The sequence below is a fragment of the Fukomys damarensis genome, unplaced genomic scaffold (genome assembly GCF_012274545.1).
Source record: "Fukomys damarensis isolate Sample0158 unplaced genomic scaffold, DMR_v1.0_HiC HiC_scaffold_15, whole genome shotgun sequence".
In the NCBI taxonomy this organism is placed as follows: domain Eukaryota; kingdom Metazoa; phylum Chordata; class Mammalia; order Rodentia; family Bathyergidae; genus Fukomys; species Fukomys damarensis.
In genome coordinates this window covers 56,768,409-56,789,928 of record NW_022900927.1, presented here as the reverse complement: position 1 = coordinate 56,789,928, position 21,520 = coordinate 56,768,409, and the positions used below count along the sequence as shown (strand labels likewise).

The following is a 21,520-nucleotide window of genomic DNA, read 5'->3' as shown; positions in this document are numbered from 1 at the left end:
TATGTGCACCCATGTTTATAGCGGCACAGTTTGTAATAGCTAAATCTTGGAAACAACCTATTTGCCCATCCGTTGGAAACTGGATAAAGAAGTTGTGGTTTTTCTATAAAATGGAATATTACTCAGCCATAAAGAGCGAGAGAATAGATTCATTCATAGGAAAATGGATACATATTGAAGATATACTCCTAAGCAAAATATATTTTTAAACCAGACCTTATAAAATAAGATTTGCCAGTCGTGCTAACACTTGTATCTTGATTCTGAAGGACAGCAGGGCAGCTAGAAGTAGGATGAACTAAGAAAGGGGACAAAATTGCTTTCTGTCTGATCATGAATAACAGGCTACACTGTATTATGGACAGTACACAAGGTAAAATATATTGATATAAAATTTGTATTTGTAATTCCTTTGTAATATTTAGATTTCATAAAAATGTACATGCCCTCACAGTTGCATATTCTGTTTGGATGAAAAGTGTTCTTGGATCTATATAATAACGTACATTATCTCACTTAACACTTCCAGAAACTGAGCATCATTGGGTAGAATTTCCAAGTAACCTGTCCCGAGTTCCATGTGAAATTCCCATGTTACAGCCCGAGTGGGGGTCATTTTGAGGACGTGACTGTTGACTTGATTACCCACACACATAACTTTCTGTACAGCATCTGATTCATTTTTCTGTCTCTGAATTAGGTTTTGGCGAGTGGTCAAATTTAAGACCAAGCTAAATTAGAATGTCTGCTATCTTTTATTTGATTCTCTGGCTGGGAAGACTTTCATAGCTTCTTACAAATCCACTCCTTTCTTTAAATGGTGTCCTTCCCAGGAATGCTTAAAGAATGGACATTTTCCCACAGGCCCCTGCTGATTCTGAATGAACCAGTTCTCGCCTCCCACCAATCTGAGAATATAATGCTTATCCCCATCTCGGCTCGGTACTGACAGCCTTCATAAAAACTCGCTTAAAGACAAATGACACAGCAGAAACTCTGAACTCGTTAAGGAAGGGTACAGTGGACTTCTGCCAAACGTCACTACCATTGTTAATATGACCTAACCATAGCTTTTGTCACGATGGAAGAAGGACACAGCTGAGAGCCACCAGTGCCTTTTGTCAAAAGCAGTGTGGTGCCTCGACAAGATTCTTGCAGAGGGATTTGGTGCAGGTGGCAATGTATAGCTCATCTGTAGCGCTTTTCGTTGGCACTCACTGGTTCCTCTGCGAGGACAGCCTTCCTCTCTTCCCTACTTACCCTTCCAGAGCCGGGCGGAAGGTCCATGCCGACCCAGCCCTTCCCATCCCCGGGCGTCACTCTTCCCCTGGCTCTGCCAGGGAAGCGAGCATCTTGCAGTACCGTTTACAGTATTAGGGTCTTGACTGTCTTGATTCAACTGTGGGCTCCTTGCTCACAAGGGCCATGACATGCTCCCTGCACCCAGGACGGCACCTAGCACGTGGTGGGTACTGGGTGACTCCCCTATCACTTCTTCATGTGGGACCAGACCTGCCTAGAGAATGGTGATAAGGCCACAGAGAGCACAGACCGGCTCCAGCTCTTCCAATTACTTGCACAGCTTTGCAAGGTTATATAAAAATGGGCAGTGTAATGATCTCCCCTGTGGAAAGAAGTTTTGGATAATGTATTCAGGTTTTTTAGTTTTCTGCTACTTATTTTTGTGCCAATTGTGACTATATTTTCCTCAAAATCAAGCAGATCTTATTTTAATTTGCTTTCATAAAATAATAAATAGTCCTATTTATTTATTTTTATCCCTAATTTGTATATATGTGTGTTCTCCTGCCTTTCTGTTCTCCTCCTTCTAGAGAGAAAAATGTCAAAATTTTCATGGTGGCCTTCTCTGGGTGATAAGATCATGAGCTATTCTTACTTTTATATTTTTCTGTATTTTCCAAATGTTGGGAAACCTGGTACATGCTGCGTGCGAATTCACAAAAGTATACTTGAAAAAAATCTTTCAGTTTCTTTCTTTTCCAGTGAGGAAGCTGAAGCCAGGAAAATGTCACAGGTGGATCAAGACCTTAGATTAGAACCAGGAAAGCTGTACAGGGTCAGCCAGTGGTCAAGTACGAGGCCAGCGCTGTGCAACCCACGATTCCTCCACTTCTCAGATGATAGGAAGAAACAGAGCCCCCCAAACCACTTCACTAACATAAAAGCTAAGGGGAAAAATGAGGGGATCGAGAGATGGACAGGGAGAAAAAGGAATAAAGATGTCATGTGTATGTGCCAACTCCACCCAAGGAGTGCAGACATTGTGTGCTAACGAACTAAAATAAAAATAATTTTTAAAATGAGGGTCATTCGACATGGGTAAAGAAGATCACTGAGAGTTCATCGTTCACCTCAAGGGGCAAGCTGAGCTTGGGGGAACTCAGTGTATGACAGACAATAAAAGAAAAGTATTATAGGGATAAACGACACCTCAGTTAACACATGAGGATGACACATATGACAACGAGTGAAATACATTTGAATATATAAACTATTTGCTTCATATTTTAAAATTTCCTATAACCCTTTACCGGGATTTTAACAGGATTTGGGGGGCTTGCTGGGGTTGAACCCATAAAGTCACACATGTTGTGCAGGTGTGCTACCACAAGGTTGCATCCCCAGCCCCCCAAATTATACATTTTCAAAAACTGGGAGAAGCCTTCTTGTGACTGAAGGAAAAGGAGAGGAGGCCCAACTTGAATCAATAAATCTTGTGGGTCACTTACTTTAATTCTTTTACTAAACCAAAAATAGAAATGTGTGAAGTACTTGGTTAAGGAGCTGCTGTCTGAGGGGCTTTCTCCAGTCAGACTTTAACTATGAAAGAACTAGTGCATTAGTTTTATACAACCGACAACGACGGGCAAGGCGTCTCACTCACCTTTAAACTGGAAGTGACTTACCTGATAACATCCACACAGCAAACATAATCCTAACTGGACCTTTGCCTCGTAAGAGCTAAGCTTTCCCTCATTTCATTGTTCTGAGATCGTCAGCAAGCCCTCGAAGGCTGCGGGACAAGGTTCAGTGTTCAACAGATTCCTAGATTAATAATGTGAATAAGACCGTGCCAGGCACTGTGTGCACGTGCGGACCACAGGACTAAGCCTTAAATGAATCAGTCATGTATTGCTTGCAGTGACTTCCAAATACTAACATCTCCGCTTGACAAGTATTGTGTTTAGAGAGATTATGACGCTTATTCAAGGTCACTAGCTTGAAAATGGTTTGGCCAGAATTTGGCCCAGGTCTGTGTGACTCCGGAGTTGGGTTTCTTTAAAAGAAAATTAAAAATTAAAATAAATACATTTTAAATTTATTTTATCCCATTTCCTCCTTCAAGCCCCCTCCCGTCCCTATGTACAAAAGCTTTGTTTCCATTTCTCCTTCCATTTTCACCTCGTCTCTTGTCCCTTCCTTCCTTCCTCCCTCCTCCCTCGTTCCCCTTCCCATTTGAACACTTTCTTCCCGTTTCCCGACATCCATTATCCATCTCAGTCCTTATTTCCACTTTCAGTGTCTCACACCAGAGAAACAATGTGGGTTGTTTTTTGTTTTTTTTTGCAATGTGGTATTTAAACACTTCTGTCCAGTTTATTTCACTCAGGAGTATGGTCTCAAGGGCCATCCACCTAGCTAGGAATGTCTGAAGTTCATCCTGTTCTATGGCAGACTAGTACTCCATTCTATTAAACACACACACACACACACACACACACACACACACATCTTTATCCAGTCATCAGTTGATGGGCATTTGGGCTGCTTCCAAGATTTAACTATTACAAGGGCCAGAGATTTAGCTCAGTGTCCCTGAGCCTGCCTTGCAAGCAAAAGGTCCCAAGCTTGATCCCCAACACCAATAATTAATAATAATAATAATAATAATAATAGCTATTACAAACTATGCTGCTACAAACATGGGTGTGCATATATTGCTGTTGTGTGATGCATTTGATTCTTTACTACTTTGATCTCTGCACTCAAGCAGTGTTTGGTGGCTGAATAAATGAGCGAGATTTTACTTGCAGAAAAGTGTATTTATTTCAGCACTTTTCTTAGAAAAAGATTTCTGAGTTTATACACATCTTTCTGAGAGAAACTGTCTTGATTCAACTGTGGGCTCCTTGCTCACAAGGGCCATGACATGCTCCCTGCACCCAGGACGGCACCTAGCACGTGGTGGGTACTGGGTGACTCCCCTATCACTTCTTCATGTGGGACCAGACCTGCCTAGAGAATGGTGATAAGGCCACAGAGAGCACAGACCGGCTCCAGCTCTTCCAATTACTTGCACAGCTTTGCAAGGTTATATAAAAATGGGCAGTGTAATGATCTCCCCTGTGGAAAGAAGTTTTGGATAATGTATTCAGGTTTTTTAGTTTTCTGCTACTTATTTTTGTGCCAATTGTGACTATATTTTCCTCAAAATCAAGCAGATCTTATTTTAATTTGCTTTCATAAAATAATAAATAGTCCTATTTATTTATTTTTATCCCTAATTTGTATATATGTGTGTTCTCCTGCCTTTCTGTTCTCCTCCTTCTAGAGAGAAAAATGTCAAAATTTTCATGGTGGCTTTCTCTGGGTGATAAGATCATGAGCTATTCTTACTTTTATATTTTTCTGTATTTTCCAAATGTTGGGAAACCTGGTACATGCTGCGTGCGAATTCACAAAAGTATACTTGAAAAAAATCTTTCAGTTTCTTTCTTTTCCAGTGAGGAAGCTGAAGCCAGGAAAATGTCACAGGTGGATCAAGACCTTAGATTAGAACCAGGAAAGCTGTACAGGGTCAGCCAGTGGTCAAGTACGAGGCCAGCGCTGTGCAACCCACGATTCCTCCACTTCTCAGATGATAGGAAGAAACAGAGCCCCCCAAACCACTTCACTAACATAAAAGCTAAGGGGAAAAATGAGGGGATCGAGAGATGGACAGGGAGAAAAAGGAATAAAGATGTCATGTGTATGTGCCAACTCCACCCAAGGAGTGCAGACATTGTGTGCTAACGAACTAAAATAAAAATAATTTTTAAAATGAGGGTCATTCGACATGGGTAAAGAAGATCACTGAGAGTTCATCGTTCACCTCAAGGGGCAAGCTGAGCTTGGGGGAACTCAGTGTATGACAGACAATAAAAGAAAAGTATTATAGGGATAAACGACACCTCAGTTAACACATGAGGATGACACATATGACAACGAGTGAAATACATTTGAATATATAAACTATTTGCTTCATATTTTAAAATTTCCTATAACCCTTTACCGGGATTTTAACAGGATTTGGGGGGCTTGCTGGGGTTGAACCCATAAAGTCACACATGTTGTGCAGGTGTGCTACCACAAGGTTGCATCCCCAGCCCCCCAAATTATACATTTTCAAAAACTGGGAGAAGCCTTCTTGTGACTGAAGGAAAAGGAGAGGAGGCCCAACTTGAATCAATAAATCTTGTGGGTCACTTACTTTAATTCTTTTACTAAACCAAAAATAGAAATGTGTGAAGTACTTGGTTAAGGAGCTGCTGTCTGAGGGGCTTTCTCCAGTCAGACTTTAACTATGAAAGAACTAGTGCATTAGTTTTATACAACCGACAACGACGGGCAAGGCGTCTCACTCACCTTTAAACTGGAAGTGACTTACCTGATAACATCCACACAGCAAACATAATCCTAACTGGACCTTTGCCTCGTAAGAGCTAAGCTTTCCCTCATTTCATTGTTCTGAGATCGTCAGCAAGCCCTCGAAGGCTGCGGGACAAGGTTCAGTGTTCAACAGATTCCTAGATTAATAATGTGAATAAGACCGTGCCAGGCACTGTGTGCACGTGCGGACCACAGGACTAAGCCTTAAATGAATCAGTCATGTATTGCTTGCAGTGACTTCCAAATACTAACATCTCCGCTTGACAAGTATTGTGTTTAGAGAGATTATGACGCTTATTCAAGGTCACTAGCTTGAAAATGGTTTGGCCAGAATTTGGCCCAGGTCTGTGTGACTCCGGAGTTGGGTTTCTTTAAAAGAAAATTAAAAATTAAAATAAATACATTTTAAATTTATTTTATCCCATTTCCTCCTTCAAGCCCCCTCCCGTCCCTATGTACAAAAGCTTTGTTTCCATTTCTCCTTCCATTTTCACCTCGTCTCTTGTCCCTTCCTTCCTTCCTCCCTCCTCCCTCGTTCCCCTTCCCATTTGAACACTTTCTTCCCGTTTCCCGACATCCATTATCCATCTCAGTCCTTATTTCCACTTTCAGTGTCTCACACCAGAGAAACAATGTGGGTTGTTTTTTGTTTTTTTTTGCAATGTGGTATTTAAACACTTCTGTCCAGTTTATTTCACTCAGGAGTATGGTCTCAAGGGCCATCCACCTAGCTAGGAATGTCTGAAGTTCATCCTGTTCTATGGCAGACTAGTACTCCATTCTATTAAACACACACACACACACACACACACACACACACACATCTTTATCCAGTCATCAGTTGATGGGCATTTGGGCTGCTTCCAAGATTTAACTATTACAAGGGCCAGAGATTTAGCTCAGTGTCCCTGAGCCTGCCTTGCAAGCAAAAGGTCCCAAGCTTGATCCCCAACACCAATAATTAATAATAATAATAATAATAATAATAGCTATTACAAACTATGCTGCTACAAACATGGGTGTGCATATATTGCTGTTGTGTGATGCATTTGATTCTTTACTACTTTGATCTCTGCACTCAAGCAGTGTTTGGTGGCTGAATAAATGAGCGAGATTTTACTTGCAGAAAAGTGTATTTATTTCAGCACTTTTCTTAGAAAAAGATTTCTGAGTTTATACACATCTTTCTGAGAGAAAGAACAACTAGTAGTGACGGTGAGATTGCCTTTACATCATCCTCATACGCATTGCTCTATGTATTGATTAGATGTTGTCTATAACCATATATATAATGTACATATCAATCAGTTGGTAGAAATAGTCAGCTTTAGCGACACTAAGACATGTGCCCTATCACAGGCGCCTACAATGTATGACTCCACAGGTTCATGTACCGCGAAGTAAATTTTTCCCTCCAAATTCCCAGGCAGCCCAGTGCAGTGGCCAAGCACGATTCAGACTGGACAGCCAGTCTGTCTGTTTTCAAGCCCCAGCCTGCTGCTCACAGCCTTGGGGAAATTACCCAATTTCTCAGAATCTAGAAACTTACCTACAAAATGGAGATGACAGTAGCAATAATGTCTTCCTCTGAATCATCCAAGATATACTTTGTTAGACCTAGCTAGGTATTTTTAGTTTAACTTATAGAACATTTGTGAAAGATAAATCAGATTCGTTGCTTAAAATGTCTGTCAGTCCTCAGAGGACATATTTCTCCTTATATTTTTGTCTTCAAAGATTGTCTTTTTAAGTTTTTTGTTTGTTTGGTACCAGGGATTGAACTCAGGAGGCTGCACTTTCAAGGTAGACGACAGAACCACTGAGCTACATCCCCGGCCCCAAAGATTGTCTTTTAATTCAGACATTTAACTGTGTCCAAGAGGTCTCCAGGCCTGAGACCCTGGCCTGGAAACAGTCATTTCATGAAGTTATCACCGTGAACTGAGCTCAAGGTAACTCAGACCACCGTGTGAGGGAAACACACACTGCCAGCCCTTCATTTCCCCTAAGAGCCAGTTACATTGCAAAAGGAAAACTCCAATCCAGAGCTACAGAGCTATTTTCCGTTCCAGCCATCTGGCAGGTGCTTGCTTCCTATCTCTGAGCAACTGAAATATATTGTGCACACTCACCAGCACTTTCTTGATCACTCTCTCTTCTTCCTCCTCACCACTTAGCCTTTGTACAAGTAAGAGTATTCACTTAACAAATTAGGTTAATTCCAGCATTTGGGAAGGCTGAGGCAGGAGGATCGTTGCAAGTTAAAGACTGGCCTTGGATATACACTGAGTTCAAGGCCAGTCTGAACTACATGGCAAGACCCTGTCTGAATGAATAAATACAATTCATTTTGGTCAAATGAGGTCCATAGAGCCAGTAAGTCTGTTTGAAATATGCTGGGCTATTTGTTCACTAAGGTAAGCTATAATGTATTTCTGGAGGCAAAAGGAGGGAATTTCTTTCACTCTAAGCCCATAAAATGTTTTCTCAAATGAAGTTTAGCAACTGTAAAAGGTGGGTTTTCTTTTGTTTGATTTTTTTGTCTGGCTAAGAATGAACAAAGATGCTAGCAAAGTTACATTTGGACGGAGAATGTGAGTATGACTGTTGTATTTTATTTGGTTTTGGTTTTGGTTTTTTTCTCTTGTACATTGAAAATTTTGCCCAGAGAAAATAAATCTAAATTCTGTCTTCTCCTTGAAAAGGTCAGAAAACACTCATTGAAATTACTTTATCTTCTTAGTACCATGATCTTAACCCTCGTTGCTCATTACAATCACCAGAAAACACCTTTCAATAAATGCCATGCCTATCAGGTGTGGTGGCACACACCTGTGATCTCGGCTACTTGGGGAGCTAAGGCAGGAAGATTGTAAGTTTGAGGCCAGCCTGGGCAACTTGTAAGACCCTGCCTCAAAGTGAAAAATAGAAAGGGCTGGAGAGGCAGCTCAGTAATTGAGTATGTGCAAGAACTCCTAGGTCCAATTTCCAATACTGGGGGCGGGGAGGGAAGGCCATCCCTGGAACCAAACACAGAAATTCAATTTTAATGTTCTAAGACATGACCTGACACTGTTAGAGTTTTGAAGCACTCCCGGAGGAATGAAAGCCATGAACTGGTGGTTATCTTATCTAACTATCTCCCTGATCTCCTAGTAAGCTCCTCAGGAAAGGACTGGTTCTAATACTTCCTTTTATTCTTTACAGAACATATGATTAATATTTGTTGTTTCAGAGTCAGAACAAAAATAGGAGACATGATCTAGACTTCACAATACAACGCTTACAATCGGGATGAAGCAGAAACTGGACTGGTTTGCTACTAGAATTACATCTCAGCACCAGTCACTTATTTTATCATCAACCTGAAGCTACCTTTTAGTGCCTGCTCTGGTACAGAAACTAGAAGTTTTCTGTCCCTCACTGAAAGAAGAATAGAACATTGCCCAGGACCTTCATCCATCTGTAACAGGTGTTTGGCTGCACGCAAAGGGAATCTGCTGCCTTCTGGAAGGTACCACACTGTTACAGATGAAAAGAGCATTTCCCAGTGCACGTTCCAAGGCACACGAGAAGGTCTAACACAAGACAAACGGGCTTCCTGGTCATTGGGAAAATTCATAATGTCTGGAAAATGCTGCCCATCATATATGTGCAGGAAAGTCATCATGCAAATACGCAATATAGAAACTGAGACATTCTAAGATAAAGAAATTTGTTTCCCCCATGGGCCAGGGATTTAGTTCAGTGGTGCCAGTGCCTGCCTGGCAAAAGCAAGGTCCTGAGTTTGATCCCCAGTACCCTAAACAAAGAAAGAAATTTGTTTCCCCTAAACTAATAAGATCACTTCTCTCCCTTGTTTAATTCCTGTCACTATTTGGGGAAGTAACTCTACAAATAATATTTTACATTCATAATCTACAAATAACATTTGGGATTTGAAGAAAGTGAAGGAGAAAAGACCCTCTGCTGTGGGAATGTGGTGCACTGTATTATAATATTCACGTTTATCATTCTCCCTGTCTTTATCCTGATCACATGTTTTGGCTGTGTGTACAGTTACACACCAAATGGAAGTGTGATTTGTCCTTTATACCATGAAAGCTCTTGACATTGCGTCCCGCAATGGGTACTGGAAAGGACAGTGAGGGGTAGGCACGGTGGGGTTCTACCCAGAAGTTCAGTTAGTAAGGAGTGAGGGCCCCGTGTGTGCAATTACAGCTGTGCTTTCCTCAGGCTGGGAAGGTAACAAATTTGGTAAGAAAAAAAAATGTGTAATCACGAGGATTCGATTTATTCTTTCGTATCTCTAAATTTGTGACACAGAATGATTAACAAGGAAAATAAGTATAATTCTCCTCACAGCTACAGAGCTAGTAAGATACTACGATTTGTGAGCATATATTGCACAGCAACTGACATACAGCAGTTGTTCCACAAATATGAGTCAGACTGCAGAGTACAGAGGTCAGCACAGGAGGCAGCTGAAACTGGAGGTCAAAACTAACATGAACAACCATCCTGGTGTAGTTTGCGAGGGTCCGTCACTGTTATACACTTAAGATCTTTCCTCGTCGCCTGGGAAAACCCCTTTGTCCTGGGTGGGCAGGGATGGCTGGTCACCCTCGCTCAGAGCAGAGTATGGCACGTCTGGAAGGACACTCCTGAGGAGGACCAGCGTTTTTCAGGCAGGGGTTTCCTGACCAGATGGGAACAGATGATCAAAGTGCGGAGAAGGAGGAGGCCCGGGAGGAGGTCAGCGGACACCTGGATTACCTGCCGGAAGGACCCTTGAGGGGTCAGGCGGTGCTGTTCATCCACACTGCTACTCAAGGGCAGTAGCACACGGTGGCTGCGGTGACGACACTGAAATGAGTGGTGAGAGAGGAGCAGTCTCTTCCATAATGAAAAAAAGAAAGAAAAAGTACGTAGAGCCATCCGCTACCTCACACAGAACCCAAGAGTTAACCACTTAGGGCCTAAATATGGAAGAAAACTTTAAGCATTTTAGAAGATTATAAAGAGGGAAAGCTTAATGAAAAATTTCTTAGGTGAGCTACACATAGAAAGATTGATAGTCTTTGTTTGTTTGCTTGCTTTGTTTTATTTCGTTTTTGGTACCAGGGACCGAACTCGGCCACCAGACTCGGGCCCTTGTTCTTGTGAGACAGGCGGTGGCACCACTGAGCCAAACCCCGGGCCCTGATAGTCTTTCTTACATGAAAACGAGGAGCTCCCGTGTACATAAACAGCGGAGCCATAAACAGAGGGTCAGTATCCTACGAAGTACAGGAAAATGTAAAGAACTTCCAGAAACCCATAAGGACAATGCCAGAAATCCAACAGACTCCAGATGGGAAGAGGCGATTCACAGACTCGAGTGGCAAAACAGATTTTTGAAAAGCTCAGTTTTACCACTCACCAGAGAGAGGCAAAGTGAGATCACAAAACTGTAACATTTTACACCAAGCAGATTGTCAGATGGAAAAAAGTCTGTCAGAAGCCAGTGTTGGTGTAACTGCAAAGTGCGCTGATGAGGATGCAAATCAATGTGGTCCATGTTGTAAAATAAATCCTCACTGTGTACAGGTGTTGAAAGTGTACAGACCTGCACATTACTTCCTAGGTTGTATCTCCCCCAAGGGACTCTCAAACCTGAGCGCTAAAGGTCATCTATGAGAAGGGTCCTTACACCATAGCTGATGAGAGCGACACACCGGAAACAACCTAAATGTTCATCCACTGCAAAATAAATGCAGTATCACTCATTGAAGGGGTCCCCGCCACACGGCAGTTACATAACTGGACCAACATGATCTTATGGCCAGATCTTAAAAGCATAATACTGGATTAGAGAAAGCAAGTTGCAGAAAGATTTGGAATTCTTTATAGCACATGCAAAAAATGCAGTATTATAAATTTTATGTGCATCCGTATCTGTAAAATAGTCATGATGATAATAAACCAACTGACAGGTTACTTCTAAAGAGAAAGGATGTAAATGAAATCAAGAAAAGATTCATAGGGCATAAAATGTGTTTATTAGGCTTTGTTTTTTTAAATATCTGAAGTAAATAAAGCAAAACTATTTTCCCAGAACTGGGAGATAGATACATATGCACTATTTTATTCTCTACATTTTTATATGTTTTGAATATTTGATTTTAGGCAAAATGAAAGCTAAGCTGTTAACATTCAAATTCTGGTTACTTCAGAACTTCTCTAAAATGTAAAAATAAAAAATAGAAACAGAACTATGCTTTAAGAGTTAGCCACATAACAAAGCCAAGTTTAACATTATTTCCGAAGAACAAGTTCAAGGTCCTACCTATATTGACATGGATTCCACTGCCACTATTAACCAACACTAGGTGTCACTTTACTTCATGCATTATATTTAAAATGAGATTTTTCTGGTTGGAATGAGATGAATTTCTTTCTCCAGTAGAGAATGAAGAAAACTGAACATGTTTTCTGCTGTATATCAACCCAGAAAGTCGAGGAACATGTCTATTTTGGTTCAGATTTTTATCATTGGCATCTACAGCATATAATAGAGTTGCAAAAATATCGGAAATTGAATGGGCAAAAGATACAATACCTGGCCGGGTGTGGTGGCGCACACCTGTAATCCCAGCACTCGGGAGGCTGAGGCAGGAGGATCACTGTGAGTTCGAGACCAGCCTGGGTTACATAGGAAGTTCCAGGTCAGTCTCAGCTACATAGTAAGATCCTGCCAAAAAAAAAAAAAAAAAAAAAAAAAACCCAAAAAACAAACAAACAAGCAAAAGATACAATACCGGAGAATTTTATGGTTTTGGATGCTAGAAATGGAATCCAGGGCCTCACACTTCTAGGCAAGTAATCTGCCACTGAGCTGCTGTCCTTACCCAAGATCCAAGAGTTGTTAATCCAGGAAATATTTAATAACTCTGACATGTTTAAAATCGCCTTTGGAGAAGTTTTGGTTCAGAGTGTCAGTAAAGTGTTTGAAACAGACTCTGCAAGGGCTTGCGTGGGAGAGTCGACTCAGCTTGTAGTTGATGGGGAAGGAGACTGGATTTCAGATCTTTTGAGCCAAAGTTGCATCTCAACTTACTGAGCACTGGACCTTCCATGACTTCCAAAAAAAAAAAAAGACTTCTAAAAAAAAGTCTTCTTAAATTAACACTGCAACTTTGTTCAAGGGATCGAGTCCTGTGACAATGATGAAAACTGTTGACAAGAACTTCTCATGTAAACACAAAAATTGTTCCATGAGTTTCTGAAGATTTGCAGGCCTCCTAAAGCTCATGCCTAGACTTCAGGTAAGGGTCCAATTTCCAGGACACAGAATAGAATTTGCCAAGTGCCTTTCCTGGGCCTTCTCTGTTGTCCCGCAATGGGGGTGGAGCCCAGCGTCTGCAGCCTGTTAAGCAAAGGTTCTACCACCGATCCACAACCCCGGCCCCTCCCCAGCCTTCTTTAATACTGTTTCACACTCTGGCAATGACTAGAGATTCAGCTAAAGCCTCCACATCAGCACTGCTTATAGACGAATGGTTTGGAAACCAACCCTACAAATTCAAGTATTTTTCTTTTCTTTTTTTTTTAACAGAAGCATCCCTACTTATTCATTTAAGTAATATGCATCCAGTACCCACCATACAGTGACTGTCTGCCACGTGCCCACCCGACAGTGACTATCAGGTCATCTAGCTCCCACCATACAGTTCCTCCCACAGTTACTAGAAGTATATTGAATGTAAAATCTCAGGTCCCTGCTCTCTCTTCAGCTCACGTTATCCATCGCAGGTTGATTGTGAAGTGTTGCTCACCCAAAGAGTGAACCATCTGGAACCAAGCTCTCCAGTAGATGCAAATGTAAAAATGGTCGCTGAGGAAAAAACAGGGACATTAGAGAACAGACCCCCATGCCCGTGAAAAACTGCACACAGAGGAAGACCAGATCATTCCTGCACAACATTCCTCAGAGACAACATTCCCACTGACTGGACCAACAGCTTATCTCAGTGTAGAAATGCTCCTTCTCCCAAATCCCTTTTTCTTTTTAAGAAAATATTTCAACTATTATTCCAGTCCTCTGCAGATGCCTGTAGTTAAGCTATCTAATCTGGAAATTTGTGCAGAGATTCACTTATATCCATAGTGATTTTTTCCTATTATTTTTTTATTTGGTTCTTTACTTATATTTTAGGTTTCTCATATAAGAGAAACCATGTGATATTTAAGCTTGTGCGTCCAATTTCTTTCACTTGACAGGATGGTCTCAGGGTGCATCCATTTTCTTGCAGATGACTTACGTTTGTCCTTCTTTATGGCACAGTAGTAAATGAACTCCATTGTGTGTAAATACATTTTTTTTTTTAGCATTTTATCTGTCAATGGCCATATGGGCCATTTTCAAGATTGAGCTATTATGGGTTTGGCTGCCAGAAACGTGGGGTATGCATGGACCACTGTAATATGATGCCTTTAATTGTTTAGGGAAGATACCTAGAAGGAAAATAGCTGGGTCAAATAGAATTTCTAGTTTCAGTTTTTTGAGGAATCTCCGTAGTAGTTGTACTCGTCTACTCTCCCTACCAACAGTGTAGAAGGGTTCCTTTTCCCCCCACAGACTCACCAGCATCTGCTATTATTTAATTTCTTGATGATAGCCACTCTTTCCAGGGTAAATAAAATCTCGGTGTTGTTTTAATTTGCATTTCTCTGGTGGCCAAGGATGTGGAACATTTTTCCGTGTATTTATTGGCCTTTGTAATTCTTCTTCAGAGAATCATTTACTCATTTCAGTTGTTCCTTTTTTGATTGTTTTTTATTTTTGGAAGGTCTAATTTTTTTGAGTCTTTATATGGTCTGAGGACGAGATGGCAGAATTTTTTTCCCATTTGTAGATTGTTCTCACTCTGTTGGTTATTGCTTTTGCTGTGAAGAAGCTTTTTAATTTGATACAATCCCATTTAGCGTATTATTTCTTCTGTTGTTGGGGTTCCATTCACAAAATCCTTGCCTATGTCATTGTCTTCAAGAGTTTTACCTATTTTATTTTCCAGCAGATGAAATGTTCCTGTTTTAATACATCAATCTTTGATCCATTTCAATTTTAGTTCAGTACATGGTGAGATTCAATCTTCTGCATGTGGATAGCAAGTTTTCCCAGCACCACTTATTAAAAGATGCTGTCTTTCCTCCAGCATATGTTTCTGGCCTCTTTGATAAAGATCAGATAGCTGAATGTGCCTGAGGCTTTTTTCTGCATCTTCTTTTCTGCTTCACTGACCCACATGTCTGCTCTTCTGCCAATGCCATGCTGTTTTTATCACTGTGCCTTTGTAATATAGCTTGAAGTGCTTGCCTGTGTATCTCCTGCTTTACTCTTGTTGTCCAGGATTGCTTCTGCTATTCTGGGTCTCTTCAGCTTCTGTATAAATTTTTGGATTGTTTTCTTTGATTCTGTGAGAAAAGCTACTGGCATTTTGCTTCGGATTACATTAAATCTGTATATCAGCTTTGGAAGTATGCCTATTTTGAAAATGTTGTTCTGCCAATCCAGGAACAGAGGATATCTTTCCATTTCCAGTGTCCTCTTTGATCTCCTTTCTCAGAGTACTATAGTTTTCATTACAGCAGTCTTTACTTTATTGGTTAGGTTAATTCCTAAGTATTTAGTTTTTCTTGAAGTAATTATGAATGGTATTATTTTCCTAATTTCTTTCTAGTTAAGTTCAACATTGGTGTCCAAGAATGCTGTTAATTTTTAAGCATTGAAATTGTATCTTGGTACATTACTGAATTTGGTTATTAATTCTAGGTGTCTTTTGGTGGAATATTTTGGGTCTTCTATGTAGAGAATCATATTAAATGCAAATAATGATAATTTGGCTTTTTCCTTTCCTATACACATCCCTTTTATTTCTTTCTCTTGTCTGATTATTCTGGCTGATGTTTTCAGTACTGTGTTGAACAGGAGTGTTGATAGTGGACATCTTTTTCTTGTTCCTAATTTTAGAGGGAAAGTTTTCATGTTTTCCCCATTTAATATGATGTTGGTGATAGGTTTGTCACAAATGGCTTTTAGGAGATAGAGATAAGGTCCTTCTATACCTTTTTTCTTCAGTGTTTTTGTCATGAATGGATGTTGGATTTTGTCAATGGCTTTTTGCATCTATTGAGATGATTGTGTCATTTATGTCCTTGCTCGGTTTCTATGGTGTATTATACATATTGATTTGCATATATTTAACCATCCTTGCATCCCTTGGATAAAGCCTATTTGGTCATGATGTATGGTCTTATTGATGATTCATTGCATTCTGTTTGCTCATATATTGAGGATTTTTACATCTATGTTCATTAAAGAGATGGGCCTGTAATTTTCTTTCTTGTTGCATCCATTTTTGGAACTGGGGCAATGCTATCTTCTAGGAATGGCTTTGGGAGTACTACTTCCCTTTCAGTTTTATTAAAGAATTTGAGCCAGGGATTTAGTTCAGTGGCACCACACCTGCCTCACAGTGGTGGGGTCCTGAGCTTGACCTCTGGTACAAAAAAAAAAAAAAAGACTCTGAAGCACACTAGAGTTAGATCTCCCTTAGAGTTATGTAGAATTCGACAGTGAGTCCATTGGCTCCTGGGCTTTTCTGAGCTGGTAGTTTCTTTACTTCTTTAATTTCATTGCCTATTATTGTATTACTCAAGGTTTGTATGTCTTCTTGGTTCAGTTTTGGAAATGCATATGTAGCTAGAAATCTATCCATTTTTTCTGGGTTCTCCAATTTGTTGGAGTACAGGTTTCATAAGCAGTTTCTAACAATCTTCTGAATTTTGGTGGTGTCTGTTATGATTTCACCTTTTTAATTTCTATTTGCATAGATTTGAGTTCTTTCTTTCATAAGATTGGCTCAAGGTTTGTCTATTTTGTTTATTCTTTTGAGGAACCAGCTTTTTGGCTTGTTGATTTTTTATATTTTATTAATTTCTGCTCTGATTTTTGTAATTTCCTTCCTTGTGCTAGCTTTGATTCAGATTGTTCTTGTTTTTCAAGGACAGTGGGCTGCATCATTAGATTGTTTGGACTTGCTCTGTTTTGGTTTTTTTCATTTTGTTTTTAATGTGGGCATTTATAGCTACAAACTTTCCTCTTAGGATAGCATTTATTGTGTGCACAAGTTCTGGTACATTGTACTAGCATGATTGCACTAGATTCTAGAAACTGTCTAATTTCTTCCTTGATTTCCTCCATGACCCATTCATTATATGAGTGTATTATTTAATTTCCATGTGTTTGCATAATTTCTGTGGCTTCTTTTGGCATTAATTTCTAAGTTTAATTTACTTTAATCAGATACTATGTATGGGATAATTTCAATTCTATTGCATTTAAGCATTCTTTATGGACTAATATGTGATCTACTTTGGAGAAAATTCCATGTGCTGCTGAGAAGAATGTACGTTCTGTTGTTGGGTAGAATGCCCTGTAGATGCTTATCAAGTTCAATTGGTCAAAAGTTTGGTTCAACTCTGATATTACTTTGCTGATATTTTGTCTAGTTTATCAGTTTGTGACAGTGGAGTATTGAGGTCCCCTAACATAATTGTGATGATCTTTATGTCCAACAGTGTTATTTTATGAAGTTCTGCATATATATTTGTAATTGTCATCTCTTCCTTGCAAATCATTCCTATAACCAATATATAGTGACCTTTTTTACATCTTTTGATCAGTTATGGCTTGAAGTCCACTTTGAAAATACAGTAGCTGCTCTTGCTTGTTTTCAGGTTTCTGCTACATGGAATTTATTTTTTTTCCATCCTTTGACTTTTTTGGGGGGTTAGATATATTTCTTTTATACAGTATACTGTTGGGCTTTGGTTTTGATCCATTCTACCAATCTGTGTCTTTTAACTGGAGAATTAAGACTATTCACATTGAGAGTTATTATTGAAAGGTTTTGATTAATTCCTGTTACTGCATTTTCCTCTTTCTGACTGCCTTTTTTCCCACCTTCTGCTAACTGCTCATCCTTCCTGCTATATTCAGTCTATTCGATTTTTTTGGCACTGTTAGCTTCATTGTCTCTGTTAAGGATATGCTTGAGAAGTTTTTGGAGTGCTGCTTTGGTAATCATGAATTTTTTAAAGGTGTCCTTTGTCATGGAAAGGCCTGTTTCTCCAGCAATTTTGAAAAATAGTTTTTCAGGAAATATTTGTCTGGGTTAGAAGTTATTTTCTTATAGGACTTGAAACACTTCATCCCATGTTCTCCTGGCCTTCAAGGTTTGTCTTGAGGAGTCTATTATTCTAATGGATGTACATTTGTAAGTGATTTGTTGCTTTTCTCTAGCAGCTTTTAAGATTTTGTCCCCGTGTCAGACATGACCACCCAATGTATTCCAAACATGCTACTTTTTAAACCTTCACATGTGCTTTTTGGGAAAGTATTTTCTGCCACTTTTTGCTTATCCAAATCTCTATTATCTTTATCGCACTTCTGTTTTTCATGAGCATCCCAGTCTCTGGTGCTCTTTATTGCTTTGTAGTCTTTTCTTATTGTTTTATATGCAAATTGTTTTATGCATGCCAAATCAGACTGTAAGTCTCTTGAGAACAGCTTTATGGTTCATCTGTGTCTCCCAGAAAGTGAATAAATATTTATTGAATGAATGCATGGTATGAGAAAATTAAATTGGGAATCAATTCTTCAATGATAGTTAAATTCAAGACAATAGGTTATATATTCAACATGTAGACTCTTACTAAGCAGTGCCTAATTTTAAAGAATTTTTGATTTACAACTCCCCCTTTTTTGGTCAAATCTACTGTAGGTGAAACATTTGTAGATTAGCTGGTTCCCCTTCATTCTTTCTCTTCTGAAATGTGTGGTAAACTAAAAATGCCTCGAGCAATAATTTGTGGATAAAAAACAGCTGCATAGGAAGAATAATTGATGTGGTTTAAAAATTACTCTGAGATGGAAGGACTTTGTCAACCTATGCTCTAAAAACGTGCTAAAGCTAATTCCTTATAAATCACAGAATAGAAGCCGAGCAGGACGACACATTTTTGGATACTTGTTAGACTTTTTAACTACCAGAGCTTTACATTTTGGATAGAAATTAGAAAAATATTCAATTTGCTCATAAGACATAGCTGAAATTAAAGAAAGGTCTTATCTATATCCTTAGTAACGTGAGTTTAATGCTTTAGATAATTATACGTAAGAAAGCTGGTCAGTGTGGCTTCTTTATAAATTAATCTTCTTTTAGTGCCTCTGTAGTTTTAATTCTTTCTCTTGTGCCTCTGAAACTTTCCTGGAAGTGGCCCAAATGGCAAAGTTTCTTTATTGTATTTCCCAAGGTGCTGTTATTACTGCTGCATGATGACACACCTGGTGTGCAGGTATGCAGATGATGCCAGGCCCCGGGATGAGATTGGGAGATTCAACAAAGCGTCATTGTATCACAATACAGACAGTGTGTGGTTGAATTTTCATTCTTATGTAAATCTACACGGACTCATTCTTTCTCCTCCTCCCCTTCTGCTCCTATCTCCCCCATCCCCTCCACCTATTGTGTTTCCTCCTCATAGTCTTCCTCCTTCTTTTCATCCCTCCTCCTCCTTTTTTCTTGCTTTTCTTTCCTGCTTTCTTTTCCAGTCCCGAGATCTTTTGTTTTAATTTCATCTCTACACTTGTCATACCATGGATCACTAGGAAATAGCTTCCAGCAGCCCAGACTCCTCTGCCTTGGTTCTCAGTATGCTTCTCTGGGTAGAGCAAATGGGCTTTTTAAAAACTCTAGCATCTTTCTCTTTCATTTCCTTCTTTTTCTGATCATTTTTCTTCACAAGTTTCAGGAAGCTGTCTTGGCTCTTAGAATGCTCTGTCTACTCATTGAGCACATTAGTTCTCTAGGCAAGAACGTTTCCTTTAACACGTTTATGACAAAGCCAGCAGTCTGCAAGAAACAATGCAGATGCCTCCCATTTTGCCACAGGGACACTGGGGAGTGTTCCATCCTGAACGACCTTTAATTAAATCCCATTAACGTCTGCATTATCTCCTATCTGCAGATTCACAAGTACAAGGCCAAAGGAACAAGTCCATGTTTTCTAAAATGCATGGAAGCAGCCATCTTGCTCTTGCACCTGACTAGAGCCTCCGGTTGGGGTCACAGGGACGCTAAGACCACTTCCTGGACCTGTGCCGACCAGGCTGCCCTGGGTGGTACTTTCTGCTACCGTGACAGCTGCCCCCTGTCTGAAGAACATGAGCCTCCTAGGACCAGGGGTGCCACAGGCAGCAAGGTCCTTTCACACAGGACAGCCGAGACTTGCTCCTCTACCACCTCTTCCTGAATATGGCGGAAAAGTTCATGTTGGGCTGATTCCTGAGGAATTCTTCCAGTTCTTTTATCCTAAAACTGATGTAACAGGAAGTACCCTACATGCCTGGAACTGGGCTTATCTTGTATCTTCTATTCAAAGAAATATATGTGATTACCCCATAGACCATCTCTTCCATATCTGTAATAGGGCTGATTGTCTATGTAATTTAAAAATATGATGCCTTGTTTGCAGAATTTGATGAACTCAATGAGTGAAAAACTGCCCAACTAGAAGAGGCAAAGCAAGCTTCCATAAAACAAATCCAGGATGCAACTGAATTGGAGAAGTCACAGTGGCTCAGAAGTGCCACTCCCTTTTTAGTTAACGATGTGTGTGTGTGTGTGTGTGTGTGTGTGTGTGCGCGCGCACTGGGAGTTCAGACCTTGCGCTTGCGAGGCAGGCAGCAGAACCACTGAGCTAAATCCCCAGAAGCCACTACCTTTTTGAAGTCCAGAGGAATAATACTGCTATAGCCTTGGAGGTTACTTACCGGGAATGGCTACGTTGAGTGTACAAGGAGGTGAGGGATCACTTGGATTGTCACATTTCTGGGCAGAATATGCTGTATGGAAAAGAACAAGAGCGCATGATAAACTGGGTGGGAGCAGAGCATCTCTGCCCAGCAAGAAAAGGAGACACTGCCAAGTGCGCTGCAGATCTAAAGCTGCTTGCAAAGAGGCTCAAGCCCAGCCTGGCATGTGAATGTTTCCATCCCAATCAAGACAACCAGAAACAGTTGACTAAATGCAAACTAGTCTATGCGACAAAAACTTCCCGTGTTGCTGCCTACTGGAATCATAGTTTACTCTTCCTAAAGAGGAAACGCTTGGTATCTCATTAAGTGAGAACTAAATCTATTGGCCAGTCAGATGTTTCTCATCATTACTCCACATTCTGAGTTGTTCTGTGATCACCTTTGAATAAGTGATTTGTTTTCATTAAAATGTATTGCTTGACTAAATAACACCAAGTTATAAGTTAAACTTGTAATTGGTTCTATGATCTTGCAATACAGGACAATAGAAATAAAATACATGGAAGACATATACCAGATACCTCTTGTCTTTCCTCTTGTGTTCAATGTTTTGGTGAATTACTGGAAGACGGCAGTTCCAGCCAAAATATGATCTGACCTTTCTTATGAAAGTCCTTCCATTCCAAGTCACTTTTTCCTTCATCCAAAATTCTTAACTCTAGGAGATATACTTAATAAAATTCTAATTCCCTGGTTATCTCTCTACAAAGTGTGTCTGAGTAATAATGTTTTTTAAATACTTTTCTTTAAAAAGAAATTTAAGCAGGAAATAGAAAAGGTTTTAGTCATTATTCTCTAAACTACTGTGTCTCTTAGCTAATTCACACAGGAAGCCTACAAATTAAACAGCATTACAACTTGATGAGTCACTAGCATGTTTCCCTGCTTGATTTGAACCTGTTGTTAATTTCAATTCTTCATGAATAG

General features: G+C 39.9%; 1 pseudogene; it reads left to right on the top strand.

Annotated features, from left to right (window-relative positions):
• The first annotated feature begins 10,377 nt into the window (after positions 1-10,377).
• LOC104865626 lies at positions 10,378-20,899 on the top strand (annotated as a pseudogene).
• The last annotated feature ends 621 nt before the right edge of the window (positions 20,900-21,520 follow it).